The 18,602-nt window shown below is 34.2% G+C and overlaps 1 long non-coding RNA gene across 1 annotated transcript; it reads right to left on the reverse strand.

The window, feature by feature from the left end:
• Positions 1-2,799: 2,799 nt before the first annotated feature.
• LOC106391019 lies at positions 2,800-3,795 on the reverse strand. The gene is made up of 2 exons (XR_001278404.3): positions 3,301-3,795; positions 2,800-3,170 (listed from the first exon to the last, which is right to left on the reverse strand). It is a non-coding gene; the product is annotated as an uncharacterized LOC106391019 (long non-coding RNA).
• Positions 3,796-18,602: the final 14,807 nt, after the last annotated feature.

The raw sequence follows: 18,602 nt of genomic DNA on the forward strand, positions 1-18,602 counted from the left end.
TATTAATATATAATGATTTATTTTATACATTTTAGTTTGTTATTAATTGTTATACATACTAACATATTAACGAGTTGAGTACAATGAATTTATAATATGAAATAATCAAACAATAATCTTCTTCAATTTTTTTTTTTTAATTCTACAGTTTGCGCACAAATGATTTTCGAGTTATAGTTTTAATTGATTTTTCATTAATATCTTCGATGAATTATTAAAATTTTAAATAATTTAAACAATTAGAGTAAATGTTTAATATAAAATTTAAAATAATTTAAACAATTAGAGTAAATATTTAATATTAAATTTTTCATATAATAATATACATATTAGTTACATTTTGTATAGTTACTGTGATTGAATACTAAATAAACAATGCTTTATGGAAACTTAGTTATTTTTTTTAAATCTTAATATTACCTATCATTTTTGAAATTATTTTTTTGTTGTTAAAATATTTTAGATGTGTTTCTTTTGTTAAGTAACCTATGCTTTAGTTTTTTTTTTTGTCATCAACATAAACAGACTCATATAGACTCATATGTAACCTATGTTTTAGTTATACATTAAGAATTGAATTTGGCCTTACATCATTCCTTGTATTTTGTTATAAAAATCAATACAAATGACTTTAAAACCATACGGAAAATATATTTTTAATATATATAAACTATATATTATATAAATCTATATATATTGTAGAAATAAACTTTATTTCTATATATAAACTATATATTATATAAATCTATATATATCGTTTATATATTATATAAACGATATATAAATATATCGTTTACAGTAAACTATATATTATATAAATCTAAATAAACTTTAAAATCTAATATCCTTGATTTTTTCAACTTATATATATATATATATATATATAAACAAAACTCAAAGGAAATTCAAAGGTGTATGTTTTCCTAAATGGATCTTTATAAAAAGCTTATTGTCTACTTGTATATTGGATGAGCCACAATGTTAACCAATAATAACTAAGCGGCCCAAAGGATCTATTATGGACAATGAGTATTGTAATAATATCCTTTTGGTATATGTGTGTTTCGAGATTATGTGATATAGAATATTTCTTGATATATTAAACGCCTTTAGTGGAACCGAGGACGCTCATCATACTATATAGCTAGCTAGGCCTGAGACTTATTATCCGAGATCCGGATTCGATCTGAGATCCACTCCGGATCCGCTCCGAAAATAGGATATCTGGGGTGTCCGGATCCGAATCCGGATAGTAAAATCTTGGATCCGTCCAAACCGAATCCGAATCCGGATATCTTAATTTTTAGGTCCGGATATCCGGATCCGGATCCGTATTTTTAAAACACATTAAATTTTTAAATTTCATTAATATTTATATTTGATATATTGATATTTATACATGAATTAATCTTATAATATTATATTTTAGTTTTTACAATATTATAGACATATATAAATATATTTATAAATATTTGATTTATATATTATATTAAAAAATTAGTATTTTATATTATTTTTAATTATTTTTACGGATCCGGATCCGGATATCCGCGGGTAATAGAATATCGGGACGGATATCCGAAATCCGGATATCCGGAAACCACGAATCCGGATCCGGATATTAAGTTCACGGATCCGACGGATCCGGATACCCCGAATTTCCCGGATATCCAGATCCGTCCCAGGCCTATAGCTAGCTACGTAAATCACAACAGAAATTCATTTTCGCATAACTTAAAACTATAAGATCTAAACACGTGTATTAAAACAAAAAACTTATACCGGAATGCTAAATATATATATATGTATATGCATGTAATGATGCATTACTAATGGCACCTAATACTCGTAGTAGTCAGGATAAAGCTATTCTATTGGTTAAGAAACTTATATTCATAGTCGAATAAAGATAGTCGGAAACAAACTTAAATTGTCCATATAATTGGGAATATCCAAAACATAAATAACTAAAGACTTGAAAGCACACAAAGGTTCATAAACATTATTAAAACTGAGAGTCTGATCATAAATTAATTGTTGCTACATCTCAACCAACACACGCCTTCTTGACCACCTTCGACGATGCCACATCCGTCTTCTTATGTGCAGTGCCGACCGTACCCGTCCCAACATCTGACGAAGCAATACCAATAGATCTCTTGTCTGCGCGTAGTGCGGATTGTGTTTTATAAATTTGTTTCTTATTATTTTTAGTTATAAATTATTTTTTATATAAAAAAATTCTACAAAATAATTTTGAAATTTATGTTTCTCCGATTATAAAATAGTTGGGTAAAAGGAACAAAACTGAACTCATTTATTGTTTTATTTTGTTTTAGAAACTTGCGTAATCTACAAAAAAATCTATATCATTATTTATAGTTGATAATAATACTTTAGAAATTTGGTAAATTTGTAGACTGAATTTCTAACTAATGTTCTAAACCTTTTATTAGGTTAACATTTTTATTTTTATTATTTAATTTATTGTAGTGCATATCTTTTTTGCATATTTTGACGAATTTTCAGGGTGAATGTAAGTATGTAACAATAGTAGGAAAAATGTGAGATATTTTTTTCAATGGTTTTGTCTAGAAATTGGTACAGTTAAGATTTTGTATTTCTTTCTTTAGTGGATTGATGTACAGATATTACTTGTTAGTTATGCCTTTAGTCAAAAAAAAAAAAAAAAAAGATTACTTGTTAGCTGTATGTAATTACATGTGTCTATGATCTTGTGAATCAATTCTACATTGGGATTCACAGAAATATTTTTTTTTCTTTGAACACATCACAGAAAAATTAATCTCCAAAACTAATCATAAACTCTATAAAAAGCTGTGGTACGACACTGCCATGAATTACAATTTCCTACTTGACACAAATGAAGACAATACCAGACTGCTTTAGAATCATACAATCCCGAGATCCATCATATGATAGAAAGTAAGACACAGTTGGAATATTAAAATGATCGATCCTATTTCATAATATAAATAGTTTTCCTCTCAATATGAAGACAATATTGGTGACATGAACATAGCAGCAGCTTGAGTTTCAGAGCCCTGATTCAATCAGGTAGTCACCAAGCCTCTGTACAACCATATTGCATTGTCCAGGAGTCATTGGTTTGTCACAGAAAAGACCAAAAGGTTGGGTGGTCTTCTTGACTGAAACACCACCAGATCCTGTGAAGCAAAAAGTAGAACTAATTCATTGAAAACAACTGCCTTGGAACAAAAAGGCAAAAGATTTTTACCAAAAAAAAGGTAAGAGATTCATCATAATCAGTTATGTTACCTTCTTCCCTCGAATGACAGAATATGGCTCTCACTGGATTACCATGTAATTTGTGCCACCGATGCACAATCCTGTTGGAGCAAGCATATAAGACTGACCGAGGATCCTTCCAATACTGGTGCACAAACACCAAACGGTTGTAGTATCATATTCTTTTGGAAGCTTGAGAGTTCTGTCATGGCTTAGAACAGGTAAACATAAGTATTCATTCTTTGGTGTTAGCTTAACACGGAGGAGGTGTTTAAACTCTGCAACCTGCACATACCTTAAACAATGAAAAACAGAAGAGAGTGGTCAATAGTAGGAACAAATTAATGATAAGCATCTGTTTCTCTAGTGAAAGAAATAAAAAAAATATGTGCAACTCTTAAGAGATAAGGTGATGAAGGTAAGAATAAACTGACGGTGGTGTTAGCAAATCAAGTTATCAAAACAGCTTTGCATCTAGCGTTTGAATATTGTCCACGTCCTTACAAATAATCCACCAATCAGACTAAAATTATGAAATTATAAAATAATATATAGTTTTTTTTATATTAAAAATTTATTTAATATTAATTTATAATAATAATATATTATAAATTATGAAATTAATCAATACATTAATTACAAAAATATTTTAAATTATTAGTAAGATTTTGTTAGATTTTGTTTGCAACTTTTTTTTATAAATAAAAGTAAAATTTAAATTTACTGTTAAAGTTGATTTATTATTAATATCTTTATAATAATTAAGAGTTTTAGAAATGTTATATATTTAATAGATTAACGTAAATAACATGTAATTAATGAAATGAACCTATTATGTTTTTTTGTAATAGATAAAAATGGACCTATTATGTTTTTTTTTTGTAATAGATAAAATCCCAAAACGAAATCATCTGAGTAAATCACAGACCCGGCCGACAAAAGACAGATGCATCATGAAGATGTAAGATGTCTGCCTTGAAATAGTCACTGGCGTAGTTGCTGAAGCAGGCGTCGTATTGAGTGGTGAAGTGAAGACCACATGGATGAAAGGTGCTGAGCTAGAGTCGTGTAGACTTGGAGAGAAAGAGAATATCTTGGAGATAAGGAAAGAAGAATAAACTTGAGGAGCAAGTTTATGACTTAAGGGAATATGAATAAGTGCATTCTAAGAAAAGGAAAGTTGCACTTATTCATATGGAAGATGTTCATATCAATGTTTCCTTGGAGACTAGGGTTTTGGGAACATGGAGAGTAACTATAAGATAGATATGAGTCGTCTGTAGAGAGATAAAGACACATAGGCTGATCTTATAGTGAGAGAGAGAGAAGCTCTTGGAAGTGTTCTTGGGTTGTGCTGAATCAGTGGCTGAAGTACTTGATGGAAAAGAGACATAAGCGGGTAGCTTAGGAATCTTTTAGTAGTGTGTGTTAGGATGTTAACACTAGACGTGTAAAGCTAAAGAGGCATGGGAGATCCTTCTGATTTCGTTTGAAGGAGATGAGAGTGTCAAGAGGACACGTCTGGATCATCTTGGGTCGCAGTTTGAGAATCTCAGGTGGTCTGATAATGATTATGTGCCAAGCTTCAGTGCCAAACTTAGTGCCATGGCACATGAAGCATGTGTACTTGGGAAAACGTACAAGGAGAAGAAGCTGGCAAAAAAATTACTATGCTGTCTTCCAACGAAGTTTGGAGCCCACAAGGCAGTCTTGAATATGACTACAAACACGGATGAGCTCAACTTTGACAAACTTGTGGGTATGCTGAAGGTAGAAGAGATGAAGACCGACAGTAGCTCGGTCTCTACGTCAAGTAGTGCATCAAGGAGTATAACACTTGTAGCTGACAAGGATGGTGATAGATCTCCAAATTCTGAAGATGCGATGGGTATGTTAGTTAGAAATCTTGGTAAGATGATGAATCCCTCTGGTGGGAGGAATCAGTATGGTCGCAAGGGAGGTGGTCGTGGCAATAGCAGGAGAAAAGAAGGTCTCAAGTGCTATCACTGTGAAGACGTTGGTCACATAAGGGCTGACTGTCTTGTAGCACAACGAAGAGAACTTACGTGTTCTGAGTGTAGAGTTGTTGGACGCACACAGCGTGAATGTCCAAACTCAAAGAAATAAAAAGAAGTTCCATTGCAGTCGTCTGATGATTCATAGTCTGAAGAAGATGGAAAAGTAATGAAAAATCTTGTTGCATTTGGTGCACGCAAGGAGGGATCCAGTGAGTTTTCGGATTCAGATGTGGATACAAATGATGGGGAGTATCACATACTGCTTAACAAGTGGTTGAATCTCAAGAATGAGAATATGAGATTGCAACACGATCTGATGCAGAGTCGTAAGCAGGATATGTCTCAGAAGCAAAGTGAGCTGGTTGAATAACTAGTTGAGAACTTGCAGGTTTAAAAGAGAAGAATGAGTCTCTTGAACAGGAGGTTATCAAGCTAAGAGAAGTTGCTAATGGTGAACAAGAGAGAGCAAGGATGCTGGAACGTGATTTTGTTGACAATCGCAAACAGATCAGAATGCTCAATAGTGGATCCAAATACTTGGATCAGATTCTATCTATGGGACAACCAACCAAGGCGAATTGGAGATTGGGATATCGAGGAGCTGTGAGTACTAAGGAAGTACAACAGAAAGGGTTGTCACACTTCGTGCATGGGAGCACATCAAAAAATGGAGGTAAAGAAGCTATTCAGGAAGTACGACGAAACGTACAACAAAGAGTACATCATGAAGTTCTACAGCGTGCAGATGTGACTAACAAGCCGAAGTTGATACATAAGTGCAACAACATGAATGTCAGACATGAGGTTCTGAAGCATGGTTGTGCATCTGGTACAAGGAAAGAGACTGATCGGTGCATCAACAACTGTCAGGCCAAACAAGAAACAACATCGGATGTGCTGTTGGTTATGTGGAAAGGTTGTACACAAGAAGGTGGAGTGTTTTGCTCGTGAGAAAAACATAAACATGGCCAAGAAGGTGAACAAGATGTTCATTGAACCCAAGAGGGTTGAAGAGGTTGTCTTAGCCAAGAGTGGCTTACTTGATGAGATCAAGGATGAGACATCAGAAGAAGGATGCAGCTCTGGTAGAAAAGATCTTGAGGTTGATCAAGAAGCATCAAGTCTGGAGCAAGGACGCGGAGTTGTTTATGGTACAAAGGTGAATGAGATCGAAGTGCGTCAGGATGTGATGAAAGATGATTTTCAGGAGGGTGATAGTGAAATCACTTCAAGACAATAGTAACGTGGGCAGAGTGCACTCAGTGCATATGGGGAAGGGCTCCGGATCAAGAAGACGACACATGAAGGAAGCCAAGAGCAAAACAAAAGCTGGTCGAAGGGTAGTTCGACAAGTGGTCAGATCGTGATGCAGTACTTGTAATCTATTCCGCTGCAGCATGGGTTGTATCATGATTACACATGGGGAAACAGACGGGTATGTCTGTAAGGCTTGACATCTAAGCATCTGTTTTAGCTTAGTATGCAATCAAGAGGCTGATCTTATAGAGAGCGAGAGAAAAGCTCTTGAAAGTGTTCTTGGGTCGTGCTGAAGCAGTGACTGAAGTACTTGACGGAAAAGAGACATAAACGAGTGGCTTAGGAATCTTTCAGTAGCGTTTATTAGAGTGTTAACATTACACGTGTAAAGCTGAATAAATAAGGTCTTGTAAAGATTGTTCAAAAGAGATTCTAATAAATCATTGGTGTTTGTTTGTGTAATTTATCTCTCGGTTTACCTTTTGTTTTACTTTAATTGTGTTTGCATCTGCACTTGTTTATTCAATTTTGACCCGTTTATTCAATTTTGACCCGTGAAATATCATCAAATTGAGTTTTCGCACATCCCCATACAAAAAGGTTCACAGCACAAACCATATATAATTGGGGAAAACATCCAACGGTTGTTCATCAATCGGATCCATAGATTATACATATTATAAGCTGTTTTATGATTAAAAATATATTTTGATGAAGTTTCCAAGAGAAGATTAAAGCATGGTGGAAGTGATGTGATCAGTGGGGAAAGGATTGCCCAAGACATTGTCCATGAAGTAATGATGAGGATGTGTTGCGTCCATTACTACAAACTGCATATCCTCTGAAAGCTTCCAATGCCTCTACCTCTGGTTTATGAACCAATTGTTTATCTGTTTCTGGTCCAGCCCGGTTGATTCCGCCAGTGCCAGCTTCTGTTGCTCCTGCCATTTCAAATCCACACCCGAGAAATTTGTCAATCATCAAGTTTTCTTATCAACATTCTCAATGTGATAAATCAACAATTTGCTAGACTGAACCTAGAATTTAGAATCGTTACAAGCATAAGTGCTTAGGTAACGACACTATGTAGTTATTCGTTCTGAAGTAGCTCATTCAAACATATATTCCACAAGGGTTGATCATATATCTATGTATTAGAGACATATGCCACTAATCCTTGGGGGAAATGATGATTTTTCTTTCATTCACGTTACTTTCTACCATATACATAGTTCGAAATTGCTACTTGTCTTAACTAGAACTAAATCTTGACCCGTGCGTCCGCACGAGTATTTTTTCTTTTTTATATACAATTCTATTTGTTTTATATAAATAACAGTAATCATATAACAAACTGTAAATTTAGGTATTTCCAAACATAATAATAGTATGCTTTTCATTTGTAAATTTAGTTTATATGTTTTCAGTTGTCAATTGTATTTCTCATTTCGTATAAATATGACTTTTACAGTTCTAGAGTGGAAAGAAAACAATTTTTATTCTAGAGTTATTCATATTTAATTTATATAAAAAACTCTTAAATATATTATTATAGTTTAATATAAGTTAGATTAGATTTTATTAATTTGAAAATCTACCTCAAAACATGAAATTGATTATAAACTTTTATATTTTAAATACATTTTGATTTTAAATTTATTTAAACACTACTTTATTCATTTATGCATTATTTTATCTAACTTGTAAAGCTATATATATATATATTTCTTCTTATATTTAACATATTTTTTGAATCAAATACTTTATAGATATATTAGAAAATCTAGTTTATTTTTATTTTAAATTTTACAAAATAAAAGTCCAGAAAAATAAATACATACAGTATTGTGCTTATTAAATTAGAAGAGGCCAATTTATTATATATAGCTGGGTTAGATTTATTGATCAGAGAATTAAAAAGATTGATGATTAACTTTCTTTTAAATATATTTGGTAGCTAAATTTTAAGCAATGTCTATGTGGAGTTGGTTTTGTCGGCATGTTTTGAGTTTAAATTTAATTTCGGATAAATAATTTAATATGCAGTAAAAACAAAAGAAACTTAAAATAGGTTCAGTTAATACTTCAGCGGCGTAGAAATATAAATAAATTGGAAAATTAAAGGGTAATTGTTGTGAAAGTAATGGAAAAATCTATAATTATTCATAATATAGAGGTTCCTTATATAGAAGATTACACCGTCATAGATGGCAAGATTACAAATTATAATCTCTTGGTTATGAACCATCCACAATCTGGTTCATAACAATACTCCTTGGATGCCATAACCATTTAGAGCTTGTAATGTGCTTTAATGTTGCCTCATTAAAACCTTACCAGAAAAACTCAATTGGGACAAAATCATGGTGAAAAAAAAAGAGTACAACACACATTACTCCCCCTGATTTGGACATTACTGAAGGTCCTTTGGACCTCTCCAATTTTCTGCAATTCGTGGGTGATGAAGATCTTAGAAAGAATATGCTTCGTCCTCGAACATGATAGTTGGTTCTTCTTTACCATCGGCCATGCCACAATCTGATCGAACATATTAAGTCATCGACCTCAAATACACACACACGAAATCTTGGATGATGTTGCTGTGATATGCGTGTACCACCATGTATAAAATATAACCTGTCTGAAAAACAAATCAACAAAACCAAATAACCCCTCTTTGGGCTAGTTAGTATAAAATAAACCAAAATCAAAGGCTTCTTCATCGTCCTTCTTATGGACCAAACAAATCAGTGTCTAAAACAAGACTTCTGCATCGTCCATCTCAGGACTAAATGGACTTCTTTATCGTCCACCTTTGGACTGAATGGATCAGTGTCCAAAACAAGTGATCTCACGCCCATGTACTAGATAATGGGTGAGACTGGTCTATATTAAATCTCTTGAGTACCTTTTTCTGTATATACTATTTGATGCACAAGGATTTCATTGTTAATGTACTCAAGCTGTAATCCCAAACAAAACTTTGTTTTCCAAGGTCTTTCATCTCAAACAGTTGAATATCTCATGAAAGAGTTTGAGATGAAACTCTTTCATGAGATATTCAACTGTTTGAGAAATTGTATCCAGAGGTTTCTAGGATATTCAGATCATATACTTTGATGATTATCAATATTGTTCTCGAGAACTTGTTGTTCTTTCAGCTCAATACCCTCTAGTACTTTCATTATCCAGTGGACCATATAAATATGCAGTCACTACATCAATTTGCTGCAAGTCTAATTTTTTCTCTTATATAGCCAGACTTATGAGAAATCTAAAAGTAGTTGCATCCACCACATGGGAGTATGTCTACTCATAATCTATTACTGGTCTTTGTGAGAATCCTTGTGCAACATCAGCTTTATATCTCACGATTTCTATTCCTCACAAGACCCATTTATATCCACTGGTTTTAACATCATATGACGTCTTAATCATATGGCCAAATACACCTTTCTTCTTTAAACTATTTAACCCCATGTTTCCATTCAATCCAATCTGTTCTATGAGTGCGCACTCTTATATTAACGTGGGTTCATGATCCTCGCTTATATTCATAAATTTAAGTGCTACCTTGTATGCAAATAAATCATCTTATGTCGACATTCCTTATTGGTTCCATTATGTTCCAGACATGATATAATTGATTGAGATTCATTATTATCAGGACCTTTAATACTTTGCAGCTTGGCGTCGCAAGCTACATTGTTTGGTACCTGTACCTTAGAGCCGGCCGGCCTTATCTCCATGTCTGGGATGGTTTTCTTAGTAACCTCGGATTTGGATTTTGATTATCATTCTCTACACCTTTCTTTTGTTTCCGAGGATTCTTATCTTTTGGAACCTATTGGTCTAGCACGTTTCATACGTTGTCTAGACTCTGTAGCAACTTGACTGTGTCTCTTCTTGGACATCAAATTCGTTGGTGCTTTACAAGCTGGTTTATATATGACTTAGTCATTCTTTTTCGGCTAATCAAATGTGTCTGACATTTGATTAGCTAGCTTTTTAAATGTATAATCTTTGGACGTCTATTTCACATTTTTTAGTCTGAGGATCTTGCCAAGGCATTGATGGTTGATTCCATTCTATTTTTTTTACCCTTCTTTTATCAGCTTTATTATTTTTCTCCTCATGGTCTTAAAATAATCCGTGTACCTGGCCTCAAATATAATCACCCTTAGTTGGCTCAAAGTACTTTATTATTTTGGGAGAATCATATCCAACATATATCCCCATCCTCCTTTTGAGGTCCCATCTTAGTTCTCTGTGGTGGAGCAATTAGTACACAGACAACACATCCAAATGTCTTATGATGGGGTATGTCTGGCTCTTGATCCGTAAATAATTGTGATAGGGGATATCTATGCTCACTAAATGGCCTGATGCGTATTAACTTAGGTGCATGTAAATTTCGTGTGGCCCAAGCTGTGAATGGGAGTTTTGACCTCATAAGTTATGGTCTATCAATCAGCTATTTGCGTTTTAAAAGATTTCGGCCAAGCCATTCTTGGTATGGACATGTATCACAGAATTATCCACACTTACCCCATGGACATACCATAATCATTTAAACGCTTGGGACATGTATTCACCAGTATTATCTAGACATATAGTCTTTATTATGAAAAAGGGGCTCGTAGCTGTTTTACTGGTGATGACCTAATGAGTTTCCCTTGTCTACATGCTACACACGTGAGATTCTTTGGGATAACTCTTCTTATCTTTTAGTGTGTGCCTTTTGAATATCAATTTTCGCATCATGTTTGGACCAGGATGGCCAATCCGGCCGTGCCATAAAGTCTATATTTTCGCAGGCTTTTAGTCTCTATCATACTGATCTATGCATAGTCTAGGTCAGTAGAGAATGCAGGTATAGTCTTTAGGACTTATTATGGCCTTGGGCGATTTTATACATATATCTGAAGGAACTCTTTGTTTCCTTCGCCCATTGTTTTAATATAGAAACCATTCATTCTTATATCTTTAAAACTCAATAGGCTGCTCTTGCTCTTAGAGCTGGGTGAATATAAGGCATCACTGATTTCTAGATGCATACCCTTAGGCAATAATATATTAGCCTAGCCATAGTCTTCTTTCAGACTGGCGATACCTGATTTAGTACTTATATTGGGGTTTTTCAGTGTACTCATATAGAAAAATCATTCATTCATTTAATCTAAGCAGACAATGTAATAGAAATAAATTCAAGGAAATAAAAATCAGAGAAAGCATACAAGCAAAGCAATCACACAAGTTTGATGTCGAAATCAGATTATCAACTTGATTCTTTTAGGCAATAATAAGTCTCATATTCCATAAGATCATCTTGATCATGTTCGAAATTATTTTCACCATCTTTATAGACCAAGTGGGTTTCAGGATTCTTCCCTTTCAGACTCTCTTTGATAGAGGTCACAAAAGTTTTTGGGAGTCCTTAATATCTTAGCCCAATGGTTCCCCATTCCACATCTATGGCACACTGATTTGGTCGGGCTTTGTGGTTTAAAGGATATACCACGGCCACTGCCTTGACCATGGCTCAAATTGGGTTGATACCTACGGCCTCTGCCATAGTGATTCCCACGGCCAAATGTGTTATAGTGGCCATGGCCACATCCTTTCCACCCTCCACGGCCATGAACGTGTGGTCTATCATTCTGGACGTGGTTACCTCTTTTTTTTTCTGCGGCCTTATTGGTATCAGGTAATGGGGTTAATCCAGGAGGTCTCAATTCACTGTTTCTCATCAGTAATCCATTATTTTGCCCAGCTAGCAAATAGACTCATCCACGGACTTATAGTCCTGGATTTTGGGATTCCTCCAATCAAATAGGGTCTTTGGTAATAACACCGTTCTTTGGTGATCATATCTCGATTTTTTAACTCTGTCCAAAGGTCTAGAGAATTTTCTATAGTCAGATACTGATTTTGAGACTCTTAGTAATATGATGGCTAATAATTAATATTGCCTTGTATCAATCTTTCTCATTTGGCATTATCGCCTTTTGTGATTTATTCACCAAGTCCTTTGACTTTAGGATAAACTCAGTATCCAGTGCCCATTTCAAATAATTATCTCTTGAGAGATTTAGGGCAGCAAAATCCAAGTTGATTTTTGACATCTCAAATCATATATCAATCGATTTTAGATCTCATAAAATATTTAACATACGGCCATAAACAAGACATGCTATCAAGTCAATACATTTCTAATAAGCAATCAAGCCACACGGCCAAAGGTGATATAATGCAATAAGTCCACACGACCAAAGTGATATATGATGCATAATAAGTCACACAGATTTATCAAGCAAGTGTATCGACCAAACAAGCAATTTCTATATGTTTTCATGCGGCCATATGGTTATAATGCAAACCTAGCATACTGATTCTATATGTACAGGAGTAGAATTATGGAACCTCAATTTAAAACAATCAGATCATGTAAAGGTGATAATAATCAGATCATGCGCATAACATAAACATGTTGGTCAGGATGATATATGATGCAAACTGGCCACACGGCCAAGTAAATATGATGCACTCATTCTTAGCAATCGGATTCTATATGTGCAAGGGTAATATTAAAACATTCAATCAAGGTTTAGCAATTAATCAATCAGTTTCAGGTATGAGATTTAGCTAGACTAACAATCAGATTCAATTAGGTTTTATCAAGACTAGCAATTGGATCAATAATCAAAAATAATCAAACGGATTCAAGTATTACACAATTTAGGGTTTCGATCCAAAAATAGGGTTTCAATCATGAGAAACCAAAACAATCAGTTTCAAGGCTGATTCTATCAATTTTATTAATCAGTTTCAAGGATGATATTAGCAAGATGGAATCAAGCAATCTGATTTTAGGAATACGCAAATTAGAGTTTAGGGTTTCAATTCGAAATTAGGGTTTTATCAATCAATCAGCTTCTATCAAATAATCTTAAACCTCAGAACAGTTGATTATATCATGAAACTATCAATCTAGTATAATATGAAACCTCAAAACATTCAATTCAGATTATGCAATACACGGATTCTATTTTAGGGTTTATCAATTCGAATTAGGGTTTATATTATAACAGATTCTAACATGCAATATTAAACCTCAAATCATTCAATCAGGTTATAAAAACTATTAATCCTAACTCACACGGATTTAAACCTCAAAGAAACATTCAATCAATCAAATAAAACAATCCATGCACACGTAATTTAGGGTTTACAGATTTTAGGGTTTCACTTTGAACATTAGTTCATTCGATTCTGGGTTCTTAGAGTTTAGGTATACCTTAAACCTTTGATGGGTTGAATGGACCACCAAGAGAATAAGCTTACGTGGACTGGTACAAACTGGAACCTTACGCGGACTGGTCCAAACTGTTTCTTTGCAGTCTGCGAGCTGAGATCGGGTACAAGTTGAGATCGAAAGTGATTAGGGTTTATCGATAGAGAGAGAGAGATCGATGGAGATTCAGATAGAGATCAAAAACTTAGCTTAGGTTGAGATGATCGGGATCGTTGGTACGCGAGCTGGTACTTGCAGTCAAAGAACTCGTAGATCTTGAACAGTTTGATCACGGACTGGAACAGGCTGATCGTACAATCTGGAATAGTTGAGGCGTACTGAAACTTGCAGAGATCAGTCCACAGATCGATCTTGTTGAGATCAGTGGTCGAATACAGATCAGGGTCATGATCAAAGAGAGGTGATCGATAGAGATTAGGGTTATAGCAATGGAGAGAGATTTAGGGTTTATGGTCGATATTTTAGCTTAAGGTTTTAGAAATCAATCGTGCTGATAACGTGTTGTGAAAGTAAAGGAAACGTCTATCTTTATTCATAACATAGAAGTTCCTTATATAGGAGATTACACCGTCATAGATAAATGGAAAGATTACAAATCATAATCTCTTGGTTATGAGCCATCCACATTCTGGTTTATAACAATAATTTAATTTTATACTCTTTTTTTTTAATAGATTAGATGACGTGAGAAAAAAGAAGAGAATGATGTGAGAAAAAAAAGAAACAGAATAAAAGAATTGGTGTTTATCGTGACTAGTATTTCTAATCAACCAGTGAAATTCAAGAATCAAAGAAGACATGAGTTATGAAAAACATAAACAACATATATTGACCTAGAAAGTTAAATTCATTCATGCTTTTAGGATTTCAAATCATGTAAATACAATTTATGCAATGTATTTGCAAACAAAAAGCCGACATGTTTATGAGCAGAAGTTACCGGAGGGTAAGGCCATTTGTAGTGTCGGCTCCACCAATCAAGAACCTGTTGGCGAGCTTCTTTAGGCAGCTTTCCTTTCTTCCTCTTTTTCATGAACTCTTGCTTGAGGCTGCCCAAGTAACCACTGTACTTTCGTAAGAGCTGTCCTTTAAGCTCCCTATCCTCGGCCTGCGGATCTATAAATTCATTGTTCATATCGACTTCTTCCTCGGATGACCCATTGTTGTTTCTGTCAATAGCAGTCTCTCCGTAACCTACTTTGATAAATCATGTCAAAACAAAGTTCAAACAAAGTAATCACAAGAAACCGCTAAATGGGTTTCGGAAATTAGATTCTTCAAGTAGACAAAGACCTTGATATAATAGAGCAGTTAGAATGGATAACTTAGTGATCCAAGTAATTAGAAAAACAAGTTGAGTGAGTAGGTGTGTGCTTGTGCAAACTTAACTACACTCGTGAAGACCATAAATTAGTGATATGACAATGTGTAAGATATATATGTATATGAGATTATACGTACCAATAACAAGTGTATGTCTAAATTGAGCAATATATCCAAGGACAGATTCTAGATCCAGATATTCTTTTCGATGCAATAAATTTAATAGATCCAAACAAACGGAGAAGAAAGAGACCACTAGTAAAAAACATCGCTACAGCCACGTGAATTTTCGTGGGTATGACCAAAATTTCGTGGCCATACGGAGCAGAAATCACGAAATGCTACGAAACGTAAAACGTACGTATATGAACGTAACAAAAAGAGCGCGTATAAAAAATCGTAGCAAAGTGCCACGTTTTGCTAAGAAACTTTTCGTGGCAAGCTTTGCTACGATTTGAGCAACTTGCTACGGTTTGATACGAAATGTAATGTAGCAACAGGCACAGTTTTGCTACGATTTCTTTCGTGACATGTGCTACGTTTTAGTGACGAAGAATTTCGTGGCTCGTTTAAACAATTATAAAAAAGATTAAAATCAATTATTAAAAACAAATTTGAAATATATATAAAATGCAATATGCGAATAAAAAGCCAAAATATCATTGAAACCGAAATATATTACATAAAAATTACAGTTTTAAACATTCAAAAGATACATGAACTGGAAACAAAGTACACAAAATATTGTAGCTTAATACATGAACTGACCAAACCTTACATACCAAGTTCTTGGCGCCACCTATCTATATCAGATTGGTTATTGGTCGTGAGATGTTGTGGTGGAGCCGTAGACTGAACTTGAGGTTGTGGCTGATGTTGAGATTGAACTGGAGCTTGGGGCTGACCTTGAGGTTGTGACTGAGCTTGAGGCTGAAATGGTTGTGCAGTTGAGGCAGGAGTGGAAGCTTGAGATTGGAGAGTTTTGCAGAATAACATCCCCCCCCCCCCCTCCCCCGCGACTTCAGTCTTGAAAGCATTGATCTCTGTCTTCAAAGCACTGAAATCTTCCTTGACTCCAGCAATGTCTTCCTTGACTTCAGAAATGGTGGTCTCGAAGTCAGACATGCGCATATCCACGTCAAGGTTGCGCTTGAGTGAGACAGGAATTGGCACAGAAGCACTGCTATTCTTGTACTGAACACTGCCAAGGCCGTAGACTGTACCCTTCTTTGTCTTTCCTCTCTACTAAAATAAAGGACAAATAATCATAAGCAAGCATTTCCAATCACAAGCACCATAACTAACTAAGACAGTCACACGCATTTCCAATAATTAAATTAGACAATCACAAGCATTTCCAATCACAGTTGAATAACCAAGTATTAAACCAGTAAGCTGAAATAAATAAAATGAGGATGAGAGAAGAGATGACCTTGATGTATTCTTGGTTGAGAAGATAGCACTTTGCATTTGAAGCAGCAGTGGAGTCAGTTTGACTGTCGCCCAGTGGAGATCCATCTTGTAACATCTGTTCAACGGCTTCCTCAACCTCCAGCACCAGTTCCTCTGTACGTTCGTCTAGGAAGGAACCATCTTTACCCGTGTGAGTCTTCCTCGCAAGGGCTGTGTATGAAGGTGGTTCATCCAAACCTTCATCAACCATCTATAAGAAAGGAAGCAGATGGAAGTTAGACAGCACTTAAGGCAAACAAAATTATGAAAGAAAACTCAAGGCAAAACTTACCATTTTATACTCAATACTAAGGAAACAGCGTGGGCCTGTACCGTGCTTGTGCATCTTCTTCCCAACTGGAGCAGACTTACGAGATTTTGCAGCTTTTGCACTCTTCTTTTTTGCTTCTGGAATCAACTTCTATTGAACAAACATGTAAAGGACAATATTAGATCGAATCAAGCATTTTATCGAACACCTTACGGGCACTAAATAACTTAAGTTCTAAATTAACTTGATGAAAGTTAATTCACCATTAAGGACACTAAAAAGCTTAGAACAAAGTTAATCTAGTCATAAGCATCTTAAATCATCCATATTTCATTCTAATCTACCAAATCCAAAAGATCTACAAGACTACTCACTAAATGTCAGGAAAACCCATGAACTGATCACAAATCCTTGGAGAACCATGTTTAGAAGAGAATATAAAATATATAAACAAAAGAAATCTATACTATTAAAGCAAGATCCTATTGTCTTTTTACCTTAGTCTGCCCTTTCTTTATTAACATTGCATGTTTCATTAAGGGCAATCAAGTAATATTAATAACACATCTATATTGGGCCATTATTTTCGGATCCAGCCCACTATCCACATCAGATCTCTCTTGGGCCATTTGGGCCGATTAAGAAATCAGATCCAATTCTCACATTTTTTTTCCTTTGGGCCATTGAGTCCAAGTTCAAATAATTTTTTTTTCAACCATTCTTAATTAATTTTTTTTCTTTTCTTAATATAATTTAAGCATTCATAAAAAAAATTGATTTTTTCATTGAAAAATATAAATCTTTATTAAAAGTATATAATTATTTTTATTAAATATATTAACCACATAATAAAATTAATTCATCAGAGTTATACCAACTTAATTCATTAAAAAAATAAAGTTTAATTTTTTAAACATAAATAGTCATTTAAAATGAAACACGATAAAGAAAGATAAAAAGTTTAAGTCTTTTATAAAATAAAACACAAATATATGAAATATGATATTTACTAAATATTTGTTAATTGAAAAAAAAAAAGGAAAATAAACCCGCGCTTTGAAAGCGCGGGTCAAAATCTAGTACTTATATTAAAACAAGAAATCACAAGAGTTTTTAGATTAAGAACAAAAGCAAATAAGAAACTAAGCTCAAGTAGCTTAGGGCTTTCCTTGCCCTAAAAATAATTTATATCTAAACTATTAAAATAGAGTCCTATTTTTTTTATCCACTATTGAAAGTTGTGATTTAAATTTGGACCTATTCTAATACATGGCCTGTTTAAATCTATGCCATTTGTATTACACGCTTGATACAATTATTCATTATATCAACCGAGTTTACACAAACCATACTTCGGTTTTCTACTGATAGAATAATAATACAAATTTCATAAATAACCAATAAACCAACATTTCCAAACAAGAGCTAAGCGTATGTTCATAACTTCCTCTCTGAGCTAGCTTAGTAGACAAACCATATTTTTCTTATCTTCAATACACGAACTGGACCAGCACCATCAGAAAATAGTCAGCAAGGAAGCTTGATTGTCCAGACATGTAATTCTACGCCCAGTTTATCAGTAACAATATAAAAGGTGCAGTTTGATATATAAGATAGTTATACAATTCTTTATATTTCGTACCTATTCATCGTACAAGTTTGTAATACCAGCTAAAGTGATACACTTAAATGAAAA

The sequence above is a fragment of the Brassica napus genome, chromosome C4 (genome assembly GCF_020379485.1).
Source record: "Brassica napus cultivar Da-Ae chromosome C4, Da-Ae, whole genome shotgun sequence".
In the NCBI taxonomy this organism is placed as follows: domain Eukaryota; kingdom Viridiplantae; phylum Streptophyta; class Magnoliopsida; order Brassicales; family Brassicaceae; genus Brassica; species Brassica napus.